Below are 13,865 nucleotides of genomic sequence, written 5' to 3'. Positions count from 1 at the left end.
ACCCCCCATAATTTTGTATACCTCTATCAAATCTCCCCTCATTCTCCTGCGCTCCAGGGAATACAGTCCTAAATTATTCAACCTTTCCCGATAACTCAAATCAGAATCAGAATCAGGTTTATTATCGCTGGCATGTGTCGTGAAATTTGTTAACTTAGCAGCAGCGGTTCAATGCAATGCGTAATCTGGCAGAAAGGAAAAATAATAAATAAAATTTAAAAAATAATAATAAATAAACAAGTAAATCAATTACCTATATTGAATAGAATTAAAACAAACGTACAAAAACAGAAATACTGTATATTAAAAAAAAAGTGAGGTAGTGTTCATGAGTTCAATGTCCATTTAGGAATCAGATGGCAGAGGGGAAGAAGCTGTTCCTGAATCACTGAGTGTGAGCCTTCAGGCTTCTGTACCTCCTACCTGATGGTAGCAGTGAGAAAAGGGCATGCCCTGGGTGCTGGAGGTCCTAGTCCCGGCAATATCCTTGTAAGTTTTATTTTCTCTCTACTCTTTCTAGCCCTGGTTTTCCTCTGCTGCCTGTCGTCCCTCGGGCTGCCGACGCTGACGGCTGCTCGCTGTGTTGTGGCCACTTGATTATTCACCAATATTGTTCTGAAATGTAATGCCCCCATCCCACAGGAGAGGGTCGGTGAAAATTTCCTGGAGCACATTCTCTCCCCATTTCTCCCTCCCCCTGACTGTGTAAGTCTCTCTCCTTCTCACAACTCCCTCTATCACCTCCCTCCCTCCACCTCCTCACCCCCTCCACATTCTCAGTCACGCCTGTGACCCTCACTCGGACTCACTCCCTCTCCACACTCATTGCTACCCCTTTGCCTCCCTGCCCCTCTCTCTTGTTAAACAACAACTCACAGCACATTCCATTCCGCTAAACGTTGGCTTCCTGGAATCTGGACGGAATTATCTGGGCCTGTTTTTTTTAAAATGGGAGGACTGATCGGGTTTCTCTATGGACAAACAGCAGATGCTTTGGCACGGACTCTCTGACCTGGGGACTCCCTGTAACGGCCAGTGGTAAACATTTGTGTAAACTCGCTGGAGCTGTTGGCCTGGCGGCGGGGAGAGGGGTGTGTTAAACTGTTCAAAGGCAAATGGGGTGTCCGGGGGTGTCCAAAAGTTCGAAGTTCGTTTATTATCAAAGTGTGTATACTATAGAAAACCTTGAGATTTGTCTTCCCGCGGCCGCAAAGCGAAGAACCCGCAAGAAAAGACCATCAAACACCCAGTACACAAAGAGAAAAAAAAGAATTAAAAAAAACAATAAAAAAACAGGAAGAAAAAACAATAAAAATCAGCAAATGGCATTCAGAACTGAAGCTTTACGAAAGATTCAAAGCCAGGCCTCAGTTCAGCGCAGAGCTGAGTGAACATCAGGGGATCACAGACGCGAAGCCAGGCCTCACTGCAGCCTCAGTTCAGGAAAGAGCTGAGTGAACATCACGGGATCACAGACGCGAAGCCAGGCCTCACTGCAGCCTCAGTAGGCCAGAGTCTCAGTTCAGGAAAGAGCTGAGTGAACATCACAGGATCACAGACATGGAGCCAGGCCTCACTGCAGCCTGAGTAGGCCACAGCCTCAGTTCAGCGCAGAGCCGAGTGAATGTCACAGAGCAGTGAGCTGAACTGGCCCGTCCCTTGCCTCCGACGCCAACACCCTGACCCTTTTCAATCTGGTCCGGCGCTTAAATGGTTCAAACATCCGGCCGGTTCTCGCTCTTGGGGAGCTCTGTGGGGCCTGAACCCCACAGCCATGATTCGACCCGTACCTGACCTTCCCCGTTCGGCCTGGCACTTAAGTCGATCAGACACGGGGGCTTTTCCCGCTCTCGGGGCCGCCGCGGTTCTGCTTCAACCCCGCCTCCGCCTTCGCTTGCCTTGACATGTCTTCCCTGTGCCCCCGCCCGCCTCTGCTTCCCTCGGCTATCTCTCTGGCCGGCCTCTGCGTTGGTAGCTTTGATCATTATTAAAAAGTGTTATTAATAAGGTATTTCACAGCTTTGTGCTTTGCCGCCGTTAAGCAGTCGCTGGGCGTCACGAGCGCCATCTTAAACCGGGACGATTTATTACATCAGGCTCTTGAACCGGCGTGGACATCTTCACTCATCTCGACTCTGAACCGACTCCACAACCTACAAGCTCACTTTCGAGGGCCCCTTACAACTCGTGTTGTCAGTATTATTTTATATTTGCGCAGTTTGTCTTCTTCTGTACACGGGTTGTCTGTCAGTCTTTGTTCGAGTGTAGCTTTTCATTGATTGATTCCCTTGGGTTCTTTTTTCGTTCGACTGCTTTATGTGAAATTCTCTCTTTTAACAGCACAATGCTTTATCTGCGATGAGGGAATAATTCTGTGTTTACCATGGAGAAAGTTGTTTCGACTGGGGAGTTCAGGGAAGTGGATAGTGATTGGAACATATTCCAAAGGAGGAGATGCACTTTAACAGCCACTGCCTTTTTCCCAGGGGAGGAGGTGGTTAATACCAGGGGTCATAATTTTAAGGTGATTGAAGGAAATCAGATAGAGGTTTATAAGATCATGAGAGGCATGGATTTCGTTGTTATCCCCGGATTGGGGAGCATGACTTCTGAGAATAGGTTGAGTGAACTCGGCCTTTTCTCCTTGGAGCGACGGAGGATGAGAGGTGACCTGATAGAGATGTACAAGATGATGAGAGGCATTGATCGTGTGAATAGTCAGAGGTTTTTTCCCCAGGGCTGAAATGGCTAACGCGAGAGGGCACAGTTTTAAGGTGCTTGGAAGTAGATACAGAGGAGATGTCAGGGGTAAGTTTTTTACGCAGAGTGGTGAGTGTGTGGAATGGGCTGCCGGCGACGGTGGTGGAAGTGGATATAACAGGGTCTTTTAACAGCCTCTTAGATAGGTACATGGAGCTTAGAAAAATAGTGGGTAGGGTAATTCTAGAGTAGGTTACATGGTCAGCACAACACTGTGGGCCGAAGGGCCTGTAATGTGCTGCAGATTTCTATGTTCTGTGTCCTCCCCGTGCCTTGTGGCACATCTTGCAGCTGCCTTTGCATTTTGTCTGTTTTTCTTTTCAAGGCCGAGTTGTCAGCTCGACACTCAACCCAGCACGGGCGGAAAGCGTGCGAGGAGCCGGCTGGATTCGAACCCGAGACCGCTCGCCTCGAAATCCTGTTCAGATGCCGCTACACCACCGGCCGGCTTTGATAGAGTGGACAGGGAGTATCTGTTTCCCAGGGTAGCGATGTCTAACAGAGGGCATTGAAGGTGAGAGGGGGTAGGTTCAAGGGGGACGTGAGGGGTAAGTTTTTTAACTCTGAGAGTGGTGGATGCCTGGTGTGGTGGTAGAGACAAATACATTAGAGGCTTTTAAGAGACGTTTGGAGGGGCACATGGTTGTGAGGAAGATGGAGAGATATGGACATGGTGTAGGTAGGAGGGATTAGTGTTTGGGTGTTTTTGATTTGCTTTTTAGCCGGGTCAGTACAATGCTGTGGGCCGAATGGCTTGTTCCTATACTGTACCTGTTCCTATGTTCTATGAAAGTATGGGCGGGGTGGATGTCAGAGGTAGGTTTTTTTACACAGAGAGTGCTGGGTGTGTGGATCACCCTGCCTGGGCTGGTGATAGAAGCAGATATATTAGGGACATTTAAGAAACTCTTAGATATACACATGGATGATGGAAAAACGGAGGGCCATGTGGGAGGGATAGATTGATCTAGTATCAAGGGTCAACTGTATTCAATATATACACTTACAAGTGTAGGGAATTTGCTGTGGTGTGTTGTCAGGGCAATAGACAACAAAAACAGCATTCAACAGCTGTAAAGAAAGAATTATACAAAAACACTAATAGGGTTAGAGGTTGAAGTATGGATATGGAATAAGATGTGTGTACGTACATAAACTCCCCAAGTGGGCCTCAACCCCGTCATAGGGTTTGGAGGCTCACGTGCCTCGGTGACCCGGAGAGCTACATTGGCTGGAGATAAGGCTTTACGCTTTGGCTCTTGGTAGGGTCACCCATCCCAAACAGGTCAAAGGGTAGAGGTCAGACTAAGAGTGGCCGACCGATCCCCCAGGTTCAGGGCTGACAACCCTATCTGTCACTGAAACAGCAATGAAGAATCCTTCTACGTCAGAGTGCGACGGTATTCCTGAGACTCCACCCGGGACTTGAGTGACTGACAGTGGTGAAAACCGAGAGGAAGCCACTGGCACGATGGTGGGAGCCCCGAACACCGCCAAGACCAAGACCCCGAACCACACCAGGGGCACAGTCGAGAAGATGGCCAAGGACGGACCGAGATGGAGGACATTCCCCGCTGCCCTAAACCCCAGCGAAGTAAGGGGCACTTGGTGATGATGATGAAATACACCGGTGTTGGCGCGTGGCCAAGTGGTTAAGGCGTCGGTCTAGTGATCTGAAGGTCGCTAGTTCGAGCCTTGGCTGAGGCAGCGTGTGTGTCCTTAATCACACGTTGCTCTGCGACGACACCGGTGCCAAGCTGTATGGGTCCTAATGCCCTTCCCTTGGACAACATCGGTGGCGTGGAGAGGGGAGACTTGCAGCATGGGCAACTGCTGGCCAAGGCACAAATCCATGGTCTCACGAGACTAACGGATGCCAATAAAAAAAATCAGTCCCAGTATGTATTTACAACGTGGGTTAAGGTGATTACAGTGCAGTGACAGGGGTAATAGATGGGGGGGGGCGGCACGGGGAGGCTAACCAGAATGGTTGATCATATTGTCATATGTTGAAAGATTGGAGCGACTGGGCTCGTATACACTGGAATTTAGAAGGATGAGAGGGGATCTTATTGAAACATATAAGATTATTAAGGGATTGGACACGCTGGAGGCAGGAAACATGTTCCCAATGTTGGGGGAGTCCAGAACCAGAGGCCACAGTTTAAGAATAAGGAGTAGGCCATTTAGAATGGAGTTGAGGAAAAAGTTTTTCACACAGAGGGTTGTGGATCTGTGGAATGCTCTGTCTCAGAAGGCAGTGGAGGCCAATTCTCTGGATGGAGTGAGATAGAGCCCTCTATGATAGCGGAGTGAAGGGATATGGGGATAAGGCAGGAACTGGATACTGATTGTGGATGATATCAGCCATGATCACAGTGAATGGTGGTGCTGGCTCGAAGGGCCGAATAGCCTACTCCTGCACCTATTGTCTATTGTTTATCAGATTAACTGCCTGGAGGAAGAAATTTTTAAGATGCCGTTAAATTTTTTAAAAGCCCAATAGAGCTTTCAGGAAGGGAGGGTTTGGAGAAGGCGGTTAGCGTCCGCGATGATGTTTCCTGCCCGCTTCGTTGTCCTGGACACATCCAAGTCCTGCGGCCCTGTTGTGTGTTCTCTAACTCAGCGGTAACACGTAAATCTGAGTCAGGGATGTGGAGGGATTCTTTTAGCCAGAGGGCGGTGAATCTGTGGAATTCAGTGCCGAGACATCGGGTACACTTAAAGCGGAGGTTCAGGAATTAGTTCGGGTGTCGAAGGTTACGAGGAGAGGGATAGTAAATCATCCGTGATGGAATGGTGGACTAGACTTGATGGGCTGAGTGGCCTCGTCCCGCTCCTATGTCCCATGGTAACTCCAGCGTGAGCAGCCTCAAGCCCGGCTTTGAAAGGAAGGAGGTCGGAGCCCCATCCCAAACCTCCAAGAAACACCAACAGACCTCATTCCCCCCCCACCCCCGGGGGAGGAAGGGCTACACCCGGGGACAACCCGAAAGACCGGCCCAAGACAGAGGGACTCCGGCGAGCTGCCGTACCCCTGTAGAGGGTGGCGGGGTCTTGAACAAAGCAAACAAGTCTTGTGATTCTGATGCTGAGCTGGCGTTACAACGCGAACAGCATTGCAAAAAGTGTTGACAGAGCAGCGCCGGGGGCAGGCGGACTACACCGTGACACAGTTGTGTATGCCCGTTACGAGAAGCTAGGACCGCGGTCTTTACGAGGTGAGGCGACGGGACGGGACGGAGGGTCTTTTGACCTTTGTGCAAAAGGCTGACATATTCAGTGAACCCTTGAGTCGGGATTTGTGAAGACGCTCACGAGTCGAGGTGGGGAGGCGGCAGGGAGGGAGGGAGGGAGGGAGGGAGGAGGAGGGGGATGGGGGAGGGAGGAAGGGAGGGAGGAGGAGGGGGAGGAAGGGAGGGAGGAGGAGGGGGAGGGGGGAGGGAGGAGGAGGGGGAGGGGGGAGGGAGGGAGGGAAGAGGAGGGGGAGGGAGGGAGGGGGAGGGGGAGGGAGGGAGGGGGAGGAATGGGGAGGAGGGGGGAGGGGGACGGGGGAGGGAGGGAGGGAGGAGGAGGGGGGAGGGAGGGAGGGAGGGAGAACGGCAAGTACATCGCAATCCTTGAACAATCAAGGACGAACATAAATCAGAAGGGACGGGGCCTACGCAGCCCCCAGAGTGACAGTGGCTGTTGCTGGGGTAATGTTCGCAGTCTTGGCGCTGTGCCCGGAATCAGCCGACCTGACAACCTTCAAATCTGCTGACGGGCGCTCTCTCTCTCTGTCTGCTCGCTGGCTGTAATCCATCTCCGTCAGCTGACACGCCTCAGCCGGGCATGAGACAGCAATGATATTAAAGCTGACGCTGATACAACGTCCTGTGCGGACAGAGTTCTTCACCGTAACCCGGTACCCGCCAGAATAACAAATTCCTTCCCGGTTCCATCACTCCCCTTTGACCCTCTTGAACGGGCAACCAGAAACCCTCTCCCTAACCAATTCTCCTTTCCCCCCCCCAGTCAGTTCTTGCCCCCCTGCCGACCTCGCCCCCATCCGGCGTCCTACTACAATAAAACTTAGCTTGATTCCCCCAGCCCACCCCCCTTTCCCCAGCACCCTGCCATGGGCACACGGGATTCTGCAGACGCTCTCGGCCCGACATGTCGACTGTCTATTCCTCTGACCTGACCTGCTGAGTTCCTCCCGCGCCTAGCGTGTGTTGTCCAACTTTCTCTCGTTCGGTTCCTCTCCATTTCCCCTGTATTTTTATAAGACCAGAGGACATAGGAGCAGAATTAGGCCATTCAGCCCATCGGGTCTGCTTCGCCATTCCATCATGGCTGACTTGTTATTCCTCTCAACCCCATTCTCCTCCCCGCAGCTTTACTAAGAGCCCATCGACTCCACATTAGATATACCCAATGACCTGGCCTCCACAGCCGTCTGTGGCAAAATTCCACAGATTCACCACCCTCTGGCCAAAGAAATTTCTCTGGGGTACAGCTCTCCCCACCATGCAGGGACATTTCCAAGAAGGCGATATCTCTCATCAGGGACCCCCACCTCCTCTTCTCGATGCTGTCGTCTGGCAGGAGGAACAGCGCAGGAACAGTCCATTCAGCCCCTCTAGTCTGTGCTGTCCCGTTAGTCTGCCTCTTCCCATTGGCCTGCACCTGGACCATAGCCCTCCACCAACGAGGAACAGATGTTCCTCACTGTCTCGGCGAGGGGACAGCTCTCATCAGGGACCCTCACAATCCAGGCCGTCCCCTCTTGTGCCCATCCAAACTTCTCTTAAACATTGCAGTGGACCCCGCATCCACCACTTCTGCCGGCAGCTCGTTCCACACTCTCGCCACCGTCTGGGTGAAGAAGTTCCCCTTAAACTTTTCACCTTTCACCCTTAACCCATGACCTCTGGGTCTAGTGTCATCCACTCCCAGAAAAAGTCTGCTTTTCCCATTAGTCTCAGAGAGAAAGTTTACGTAGCAGATTTAGAAAAGGTGTATGAATTATGATAATTCAGGAATAATTTATGATAATTTTAGGTATAATTTATAATTTTATGATAGATTATATTTGTCGTGCAGAAAAAGAGGTAATTTTGATATCACGTGTATGTCTATCACTCATGATCCTGGGTGCCAACATCTCTCCTGGCCCAACATCCTGGGATGCAAACACGAAGGCACGATGGCAGCCAGATTTCACCGGGGGTTCGAGGGGATTTGTCACCAAAGACTCCAGCAGACTTCTACTGAAGTCTTAGGCGGCCAAGGTTTTTATTTAAATGGTTCCAGATGGTCTGGCCTCTACAGAGCCCGGATCTCAACACCGTCGAGACTGCCTGGGATTACCCGGAGAGACAGAAGCAAGTCAGGCAGCCGAAGTCCGCAGACAAACTGTGGCAAGGGGCTCGGAACAACCAGCCAGCCCATTTCCTTATAGAACTGCCGGACAGTGTACCTAAGAGAATTGGTGCAGTCTTAAAGGTCACACCAAATATCAGAATCAGAATCCTCCATTATTGCCAAGTATGTGGACACATACAGGGAGTTTGATGCCAGTTTCCCTGAGCTCTCGCTGCACAGAATCAAAAAGCAAACAAAACAATAATGCAAATAATCGTGAACTATATACAGTGAGGTATACCTGTGTATGTACAGGTGGACTTGATTTATAATAGACTAAATTTCAAGAGTTCATAAGACTGATGGCATATGGAAAGAAACTGTTCTTGTACCTATTTGTCCTGGCATACAGTGATCTAAAGCGCCTACCAGAAGGAAGGAGTTGGAACAGGTGATGTCCAGGGTGTGATGGGTCTACAATGATGCTGCTTGCTCGCTTCCTGAATCTAGATGCATATAAGTCCTGGATCGAGGGCAGCTTCACACCAATAATCCTTTCTGCAGCCCTGACAATTCTTTGGAGTCTATTCTTGCCTTGTCTGGGAGCTGATCCAAACCAGACAGTGATGGACGAACAGAGAACAGACTGCATTATTCCTGAATAGACAATAATCAAATATTGATTTGACAGTTTCTTTTGCTGTTTACTGCTCTTTATAGTAAATGTTTTGATATCTGGAAACTTTTCATTTCATTTTTTTTTTATTTGACAAAATCCTTATTATCTACACGCTTTATATACTCAAGACCTGTTTGATCATTACAAAAACCAGAGAGAGAATGGATTAAAAATTACAATGCAGTTGAAACTGATTAGGGCCCAGTCCAAGTTAAAGCCCGCCACGCAGTCTCAACACCAGATGCAGAGTTGATTCTTTCTGAATGTTGTAGTCAGAAAAGGTTCGTCCATCTTCCAGCTGCTTCCCAGCATCATTTCATTATTTTTGAAAGCATCTTCGCTTTGCAGGATTTTCTTTTTACATCTGCCCCAAGACTTTTGCGAAGTGCTGACCGATGAGGAGTATTCTGACTGGCTACATCACTGGAGGGGCCACTGCACAGGGCCAGGAAAAAGCTGCAGGGAGTTGGAAACTCAGTCAGCTCCATCACGGGCACCGGCCTCCCCAGTATCTGGGACATCTTCAAGGAGCGATGCTTCAAACAGGCAGCGTCCATCATTAAGGACCCCCATCACCCAGGATGTGCCCTCATCAGGGAGGAGGTACAGGAGCCTGAAGACACACACTCAACGATTCAGGAACAGCTTCTTCCCCTCCACCAACAGATTTATGAATGGTCCATGGAGGCCAACACAGTATTTTGCTCTCTCTTTGCATTATTTATTAACTTTATATATTCTGATCATAATTTATGTTAATGTTTATGTACTGCACTGTGCATGGTCAAGACGGTGCTGAGGTGCAGGGTCCGTCAAGGTGGCAGCTGAGACTGAGTTGCCCCTTCGGTTCGTAGGGGCCGTCCTCGGAACGGAAGGGAGGGGTCAGAGGTCAGGGGTCAGGGTTTAGGGACGGGGACGTGGAGCAGTTGGAGGTCAGGCCACAGCCCAGCACTCGGCTCCATGTTCCATACTCGAAGCCTAATGATGTCTAAGAAAAGAGGTGCCGGCTTTGGTCCAGAGATGGTTCACAAGAATAATCCCAGGAATGAGAGGGTTAATCTATGAGGAGTATTTGATGCCTCCTGCAGTTTTGAAAAATGACGGGGAGGGGATCTCATTGGATCCTCCTGAGTATTGAAAGGCCTCGACAGGGTGGACGTGGAGAGGATGTTTCCTATAGTGGGGGAGTCTAGGACCAGAGGACACAGATAGAGTGGATGTGGAGAGGATGTTTCCTATAGTGGGGGAGTCTAGGACCAGAGGACACAGATAGAGTAGACGTGGAGAGGATGTTTCCTATAGTGGGGGAGTCTAGGACCAGAGGACACAGATAGAGTGGACGTGGAGAGGATGTTTCCTATAGTGGGGGAGTCTAGGACCAGAGGACACAAATAGAGTGGACGTGGAGAGGATGTTTCCTATAGTGGGGGAGTCTAGGACCAGAGGACACAGATAGAGTGGACGTGGAGAGGATGTTTCCTGTAGTGGGGGAGTCTAGGACCAGAGGACACAGATAGAGTGGATGTGGAGAGGATGTTTCCTATAGTGGGGGAGTCTAGGACCAGAGGACACAAATAGAGTGGACGTGGAGAGGATGTTTCCTATAGTGGGGGAGTCTAGGACCAGAGGACACAGATAGAGTGGACGTGGAGAGGATGTTTCCTGTAGTGGGGGAGTCTAGGACCAGAGGACACAGATAGAGTGGACGTGGAGAGGATGTTTCCTGCAGTGGGGGAGTCTAGGACCAGAGGACACAGATAGAGTGGATGTGGAGAGGATGTTTCCTGCAGTGGGGGAGTCTAGGACCAGAGGACACAGACAGAGTGGATGTGGAGAGGATGTTTCCTATAGTGGGGGAGTCTAGGACCAGAGGGCACAGATAGAGTGGATGTGGAGAGGATGTTTCCTATAGTGGGGGAGTCTAGGACCAGAGGACACAGATAGAGTGGACGTGGAGAGGATGTTTCCTGTAGTGGGGGAGTCTAGGACCAGAGGACACAGATAGACTGGACGTGGAGAGGATGTTTCCTGTAGTGGGGGAGTCTAAGACCAGAGGACACAGATAGAGTGGACGTGGAGAGGATGTTTCCTGTAGTGGGGGAGTCTAGGACCAGAGGACACAGATAGAGTGGACGTGGAGAGGATGTTTCCTGCAGTGGGGGAGTCTAGGACCAGAGGACACAGATAGAGTGGATGTGGAGAGGATGTTTCCTGCAGTGGGGGAGTCTAGGACCAGAGGGCACAGCCTCAGAATAGAGGGATGTTCATTTAGAATGGAGATGAGGAGGAATTTCTTCAGCCAGAGGGCGGTGAATTCGTGGAATTAATATCCACAGATGATGGTGAAAGGTAGGTCGTTGGGTAGATTTAAAGCAGAGGTTGATAGTTTTGGTGATTAGTCTGGGCTGCGAAACAAGTTTCATGTCAGGGACGTTGAACCAGATCCTGATTCTACTGATCTACGTTCACTCCGATTGAAAGGGTGTGAATGTATTGAGGACTTTAATTCCCTTAGTTGGACTCTCGAACTTTTATCACCGTAATTAGCTTTCCTCACCAGAACTCCAGAATCGTGCCTCCTGGTTGAAGTTCACTGTTTTGTGCCAATTGTGCAGGAATAATTAACTCTGGCGTGTCGAGCAGAGACAAGATTCCACGGAAGAGTGTTCATGGGTTCATTGTTCAGAAATCGGATGGCGGAGGGGAAGAAGCTGTTCCTGAAATATTGAGTGTGTGTCTTCAGGCTCCTGATGGTAGCAATGAGAAGAAGGCATGTTCTGGGCGAGGGGGGTTTGTGGGGGGAGGGGCAGTCCTAAATGAGTTTCTAACATGTCAGTGGTAACAAACCGATTCATAGAAACCATAGAAAAACTACAGCGCAGAAACAGGCCTTTTGGCCCTTCTTGGCTGTGCCGAAACATTTTCCGCCTAGTCCCACTGACCTGCACACGGACCATATCCCTCCATACACCTCCCATCCATGTATCTGTCCAATTTATTCTTAAATGTTAAAAAAGAACCCGCATTTACCACCTCGTCTGGCAGCTCATTCCACACTCCCACCACTCTCTGTGTGAAGAAGCCCCCCCTAATGTTCCCTTTAAACTTTTCCCCCCTCACCCTTAACCCATGTCCTCTGGTTTTTTTCTCCCCTTGCCTCAGTGGAAAAAGCCTGCTTGCATTCACTCTATCAATACCCATCATAATTTTATACACCTCTATCAAATCTCCCCTCATTCTTCTACGCTCCAGAGAATAAAGTCCTAACCTATTCAACTTTTCTCTGTAACTGAGATTCTCAAGTCCCGGCAACATCCTTGTATACCTTCTCTGCACTCTTTCAACCTTATTTATATCCTTCCTGTAATTTGGTGACCAAAACTGAACACAATACTCCAGATTCGGCCTCACCAATGCCTTATACAACCTCATCATAACATTACAGCTCTTATACTCAATACTTTGATTAATAAAGGCCAATGTACCAAAAGCTCTCTTTACGACCCTATCTACCTGTAACACGGCTTTTAGGGAATTTTGTATCTGAGTTCCCAGATCCCTCTGATCTACTGCACTCCTCAGTGCTTTACCATTAACCCTGTATGTTCTACCTTGGTTTGATTCAGGCAACAATAATCTTGAGCAATGGACACAAAATGCTGGAGGAACTCAGCAGGCCGGGCTGCATCAGTCAAAGTTTCGGACCAAGACCCTTCTTTAGAACCAGACCTGAAATGTCGACTTTTTACTCTTTCCCTGACTTGCTTAGTGCTCCCAGAAACTTGTGTGTGTGTGTGTGTGTTGTGTTGCTTTGGATCTGCAGATTTTGTTGAGTTTGCTAACAATAATCTCGAATTAGGCTCTGCCCCCTCCCCCACAGACAGCCAGTGCCAGACCATCACCAGCCCTCCAGTAAAGAAGTATTTTTCTTCCCTCTTGCCTCACTATCTAATGTCCTGCCAGAGGGCGAAAGCCCTTCCAAGCACCCTCCAACCTCTCGTTCACCTCCCCCGAACAACCTCGGCATCTATTAAAAACTTGTTTTCCAAGCAACCCAGAGGCATCTGCTGTTCTGGGCACCTCTCCCAAAGCCTTGCTTGGGAAAAACAAGCAGATCGCTCGAGGTGGGGAGAGGACCCCCGCGTTTGCCGAGGGTACGGCGTTAAGGTGGAACTCCCAGTAGAAACTGCAAGCTGATCTCTTGCAGGTCCAGTGATCACAATGGCTCTCCGCTATATTCTGCATTGTGTTTTTTACCCCGTTCAACCTCAACGCAGACAATAGACAATAGGTGCAGGAGTAGGCCATTCGGCCCTTCGAGCCAGCACCGCCATTCACTGTGATCATGGCTGATCATCCACAATCAGTATCCAGTTCCTGCCTTATCCCCATAACCTTTGATTCCGCTATCTTTAAGAGCTCTATCCATCTCTTTCTTGAAAGCATCCAGAGAATTGGCCTCCACAGCCTTCTGGGGCAGAGCATTCCATGTATCCACCACTCTCTGGGTGAAAAAGCTTTTCCTCAACTCCGTTCTAAATGGCCTTCCTCTAATTCTTAAACTGTGGCCTCTGGTTCTGGACTCACCCATCAGCGGGAACATGCTTCCTGCCTTCAGAGTGTCCAATCCAGAGTGATTTGATTTGTACGAACAGTGGACAAGGGGGAACTCAGGCAACACACACATCAAAGTTGCTGGTGAACGCAGCAGGCCAGGCAGCATCTCTAGGAAGAGGTACAGTCGACGTTTCGGGCCGAGACCCTTCGTCAGCCTGAAAGTGTGGCCAAATCTCCATAGAGGCTGCCTGACCTGCTGAGCTCCTCCAGCATTTTGTGTGTGCGCCTGTGAATCTAAGGATGTCTGTCTGCACACTCTCCCTGTGACTGTGTGTCCCCAGAACAGGGGACAATTAATTTACCGACCCCGCCTGTCGTTGGGATGCGGGGGGAGGGAACACCCCCCCCCGCTCGGAGACAAACTCCACACACAGTAGCTTGGGATCGGACTGGGAGGGAGAGTGACACCCCACCCTTGTGGAAAACGGCCCCCCCATCAGAGCAAGCATCCTGGAAGGGG

At 49.9% G+C, this 13,865-nt stretch overlaps 1 long non-coding RNA gene across 1 annotated transcript; it reads left to right on the top strand.

Annotated features, from left to right (window-relative positions):
- The first annotated feature begins 360 nt into the window (after nucleotides 1-360).
- On the top strand, nucleotides 361-10,154 carry LOC134339627 (uncharacterized). Its single transcript, XR_010016431.1, has 3 exons — nucleotides 361-489; nucleotides 3,086-3,274; nucleotides 7,849-10,154. It is a non-coding gene; the product is annotated as an uncharacterized LOC134339627 (long non-coding RNA).
- Nucleotides 10,155-13,865: the final 3,711 nt, after the last annotated feature.

The sequence above is a fragment of the Mobula hypostoma genome, chromosome 30 (assembly GCF_963921235.1).
Source record: "Mobula hypostoma chromosome 30, sMobHyp1.1, whole genome shotgun sequence".
Lineage (NCBI taxonomy): Eukaryota > Metazoa > Chordata > Chondrichthyes > Myliobatiformes > Myliobatidae > Mobula > Mobula hypostoma.
The sequence above is the reverse complement of the archived record's forward strand: the minus strand, read 5'-3'. Positions and strand labels throughout refer to the sequence as shown.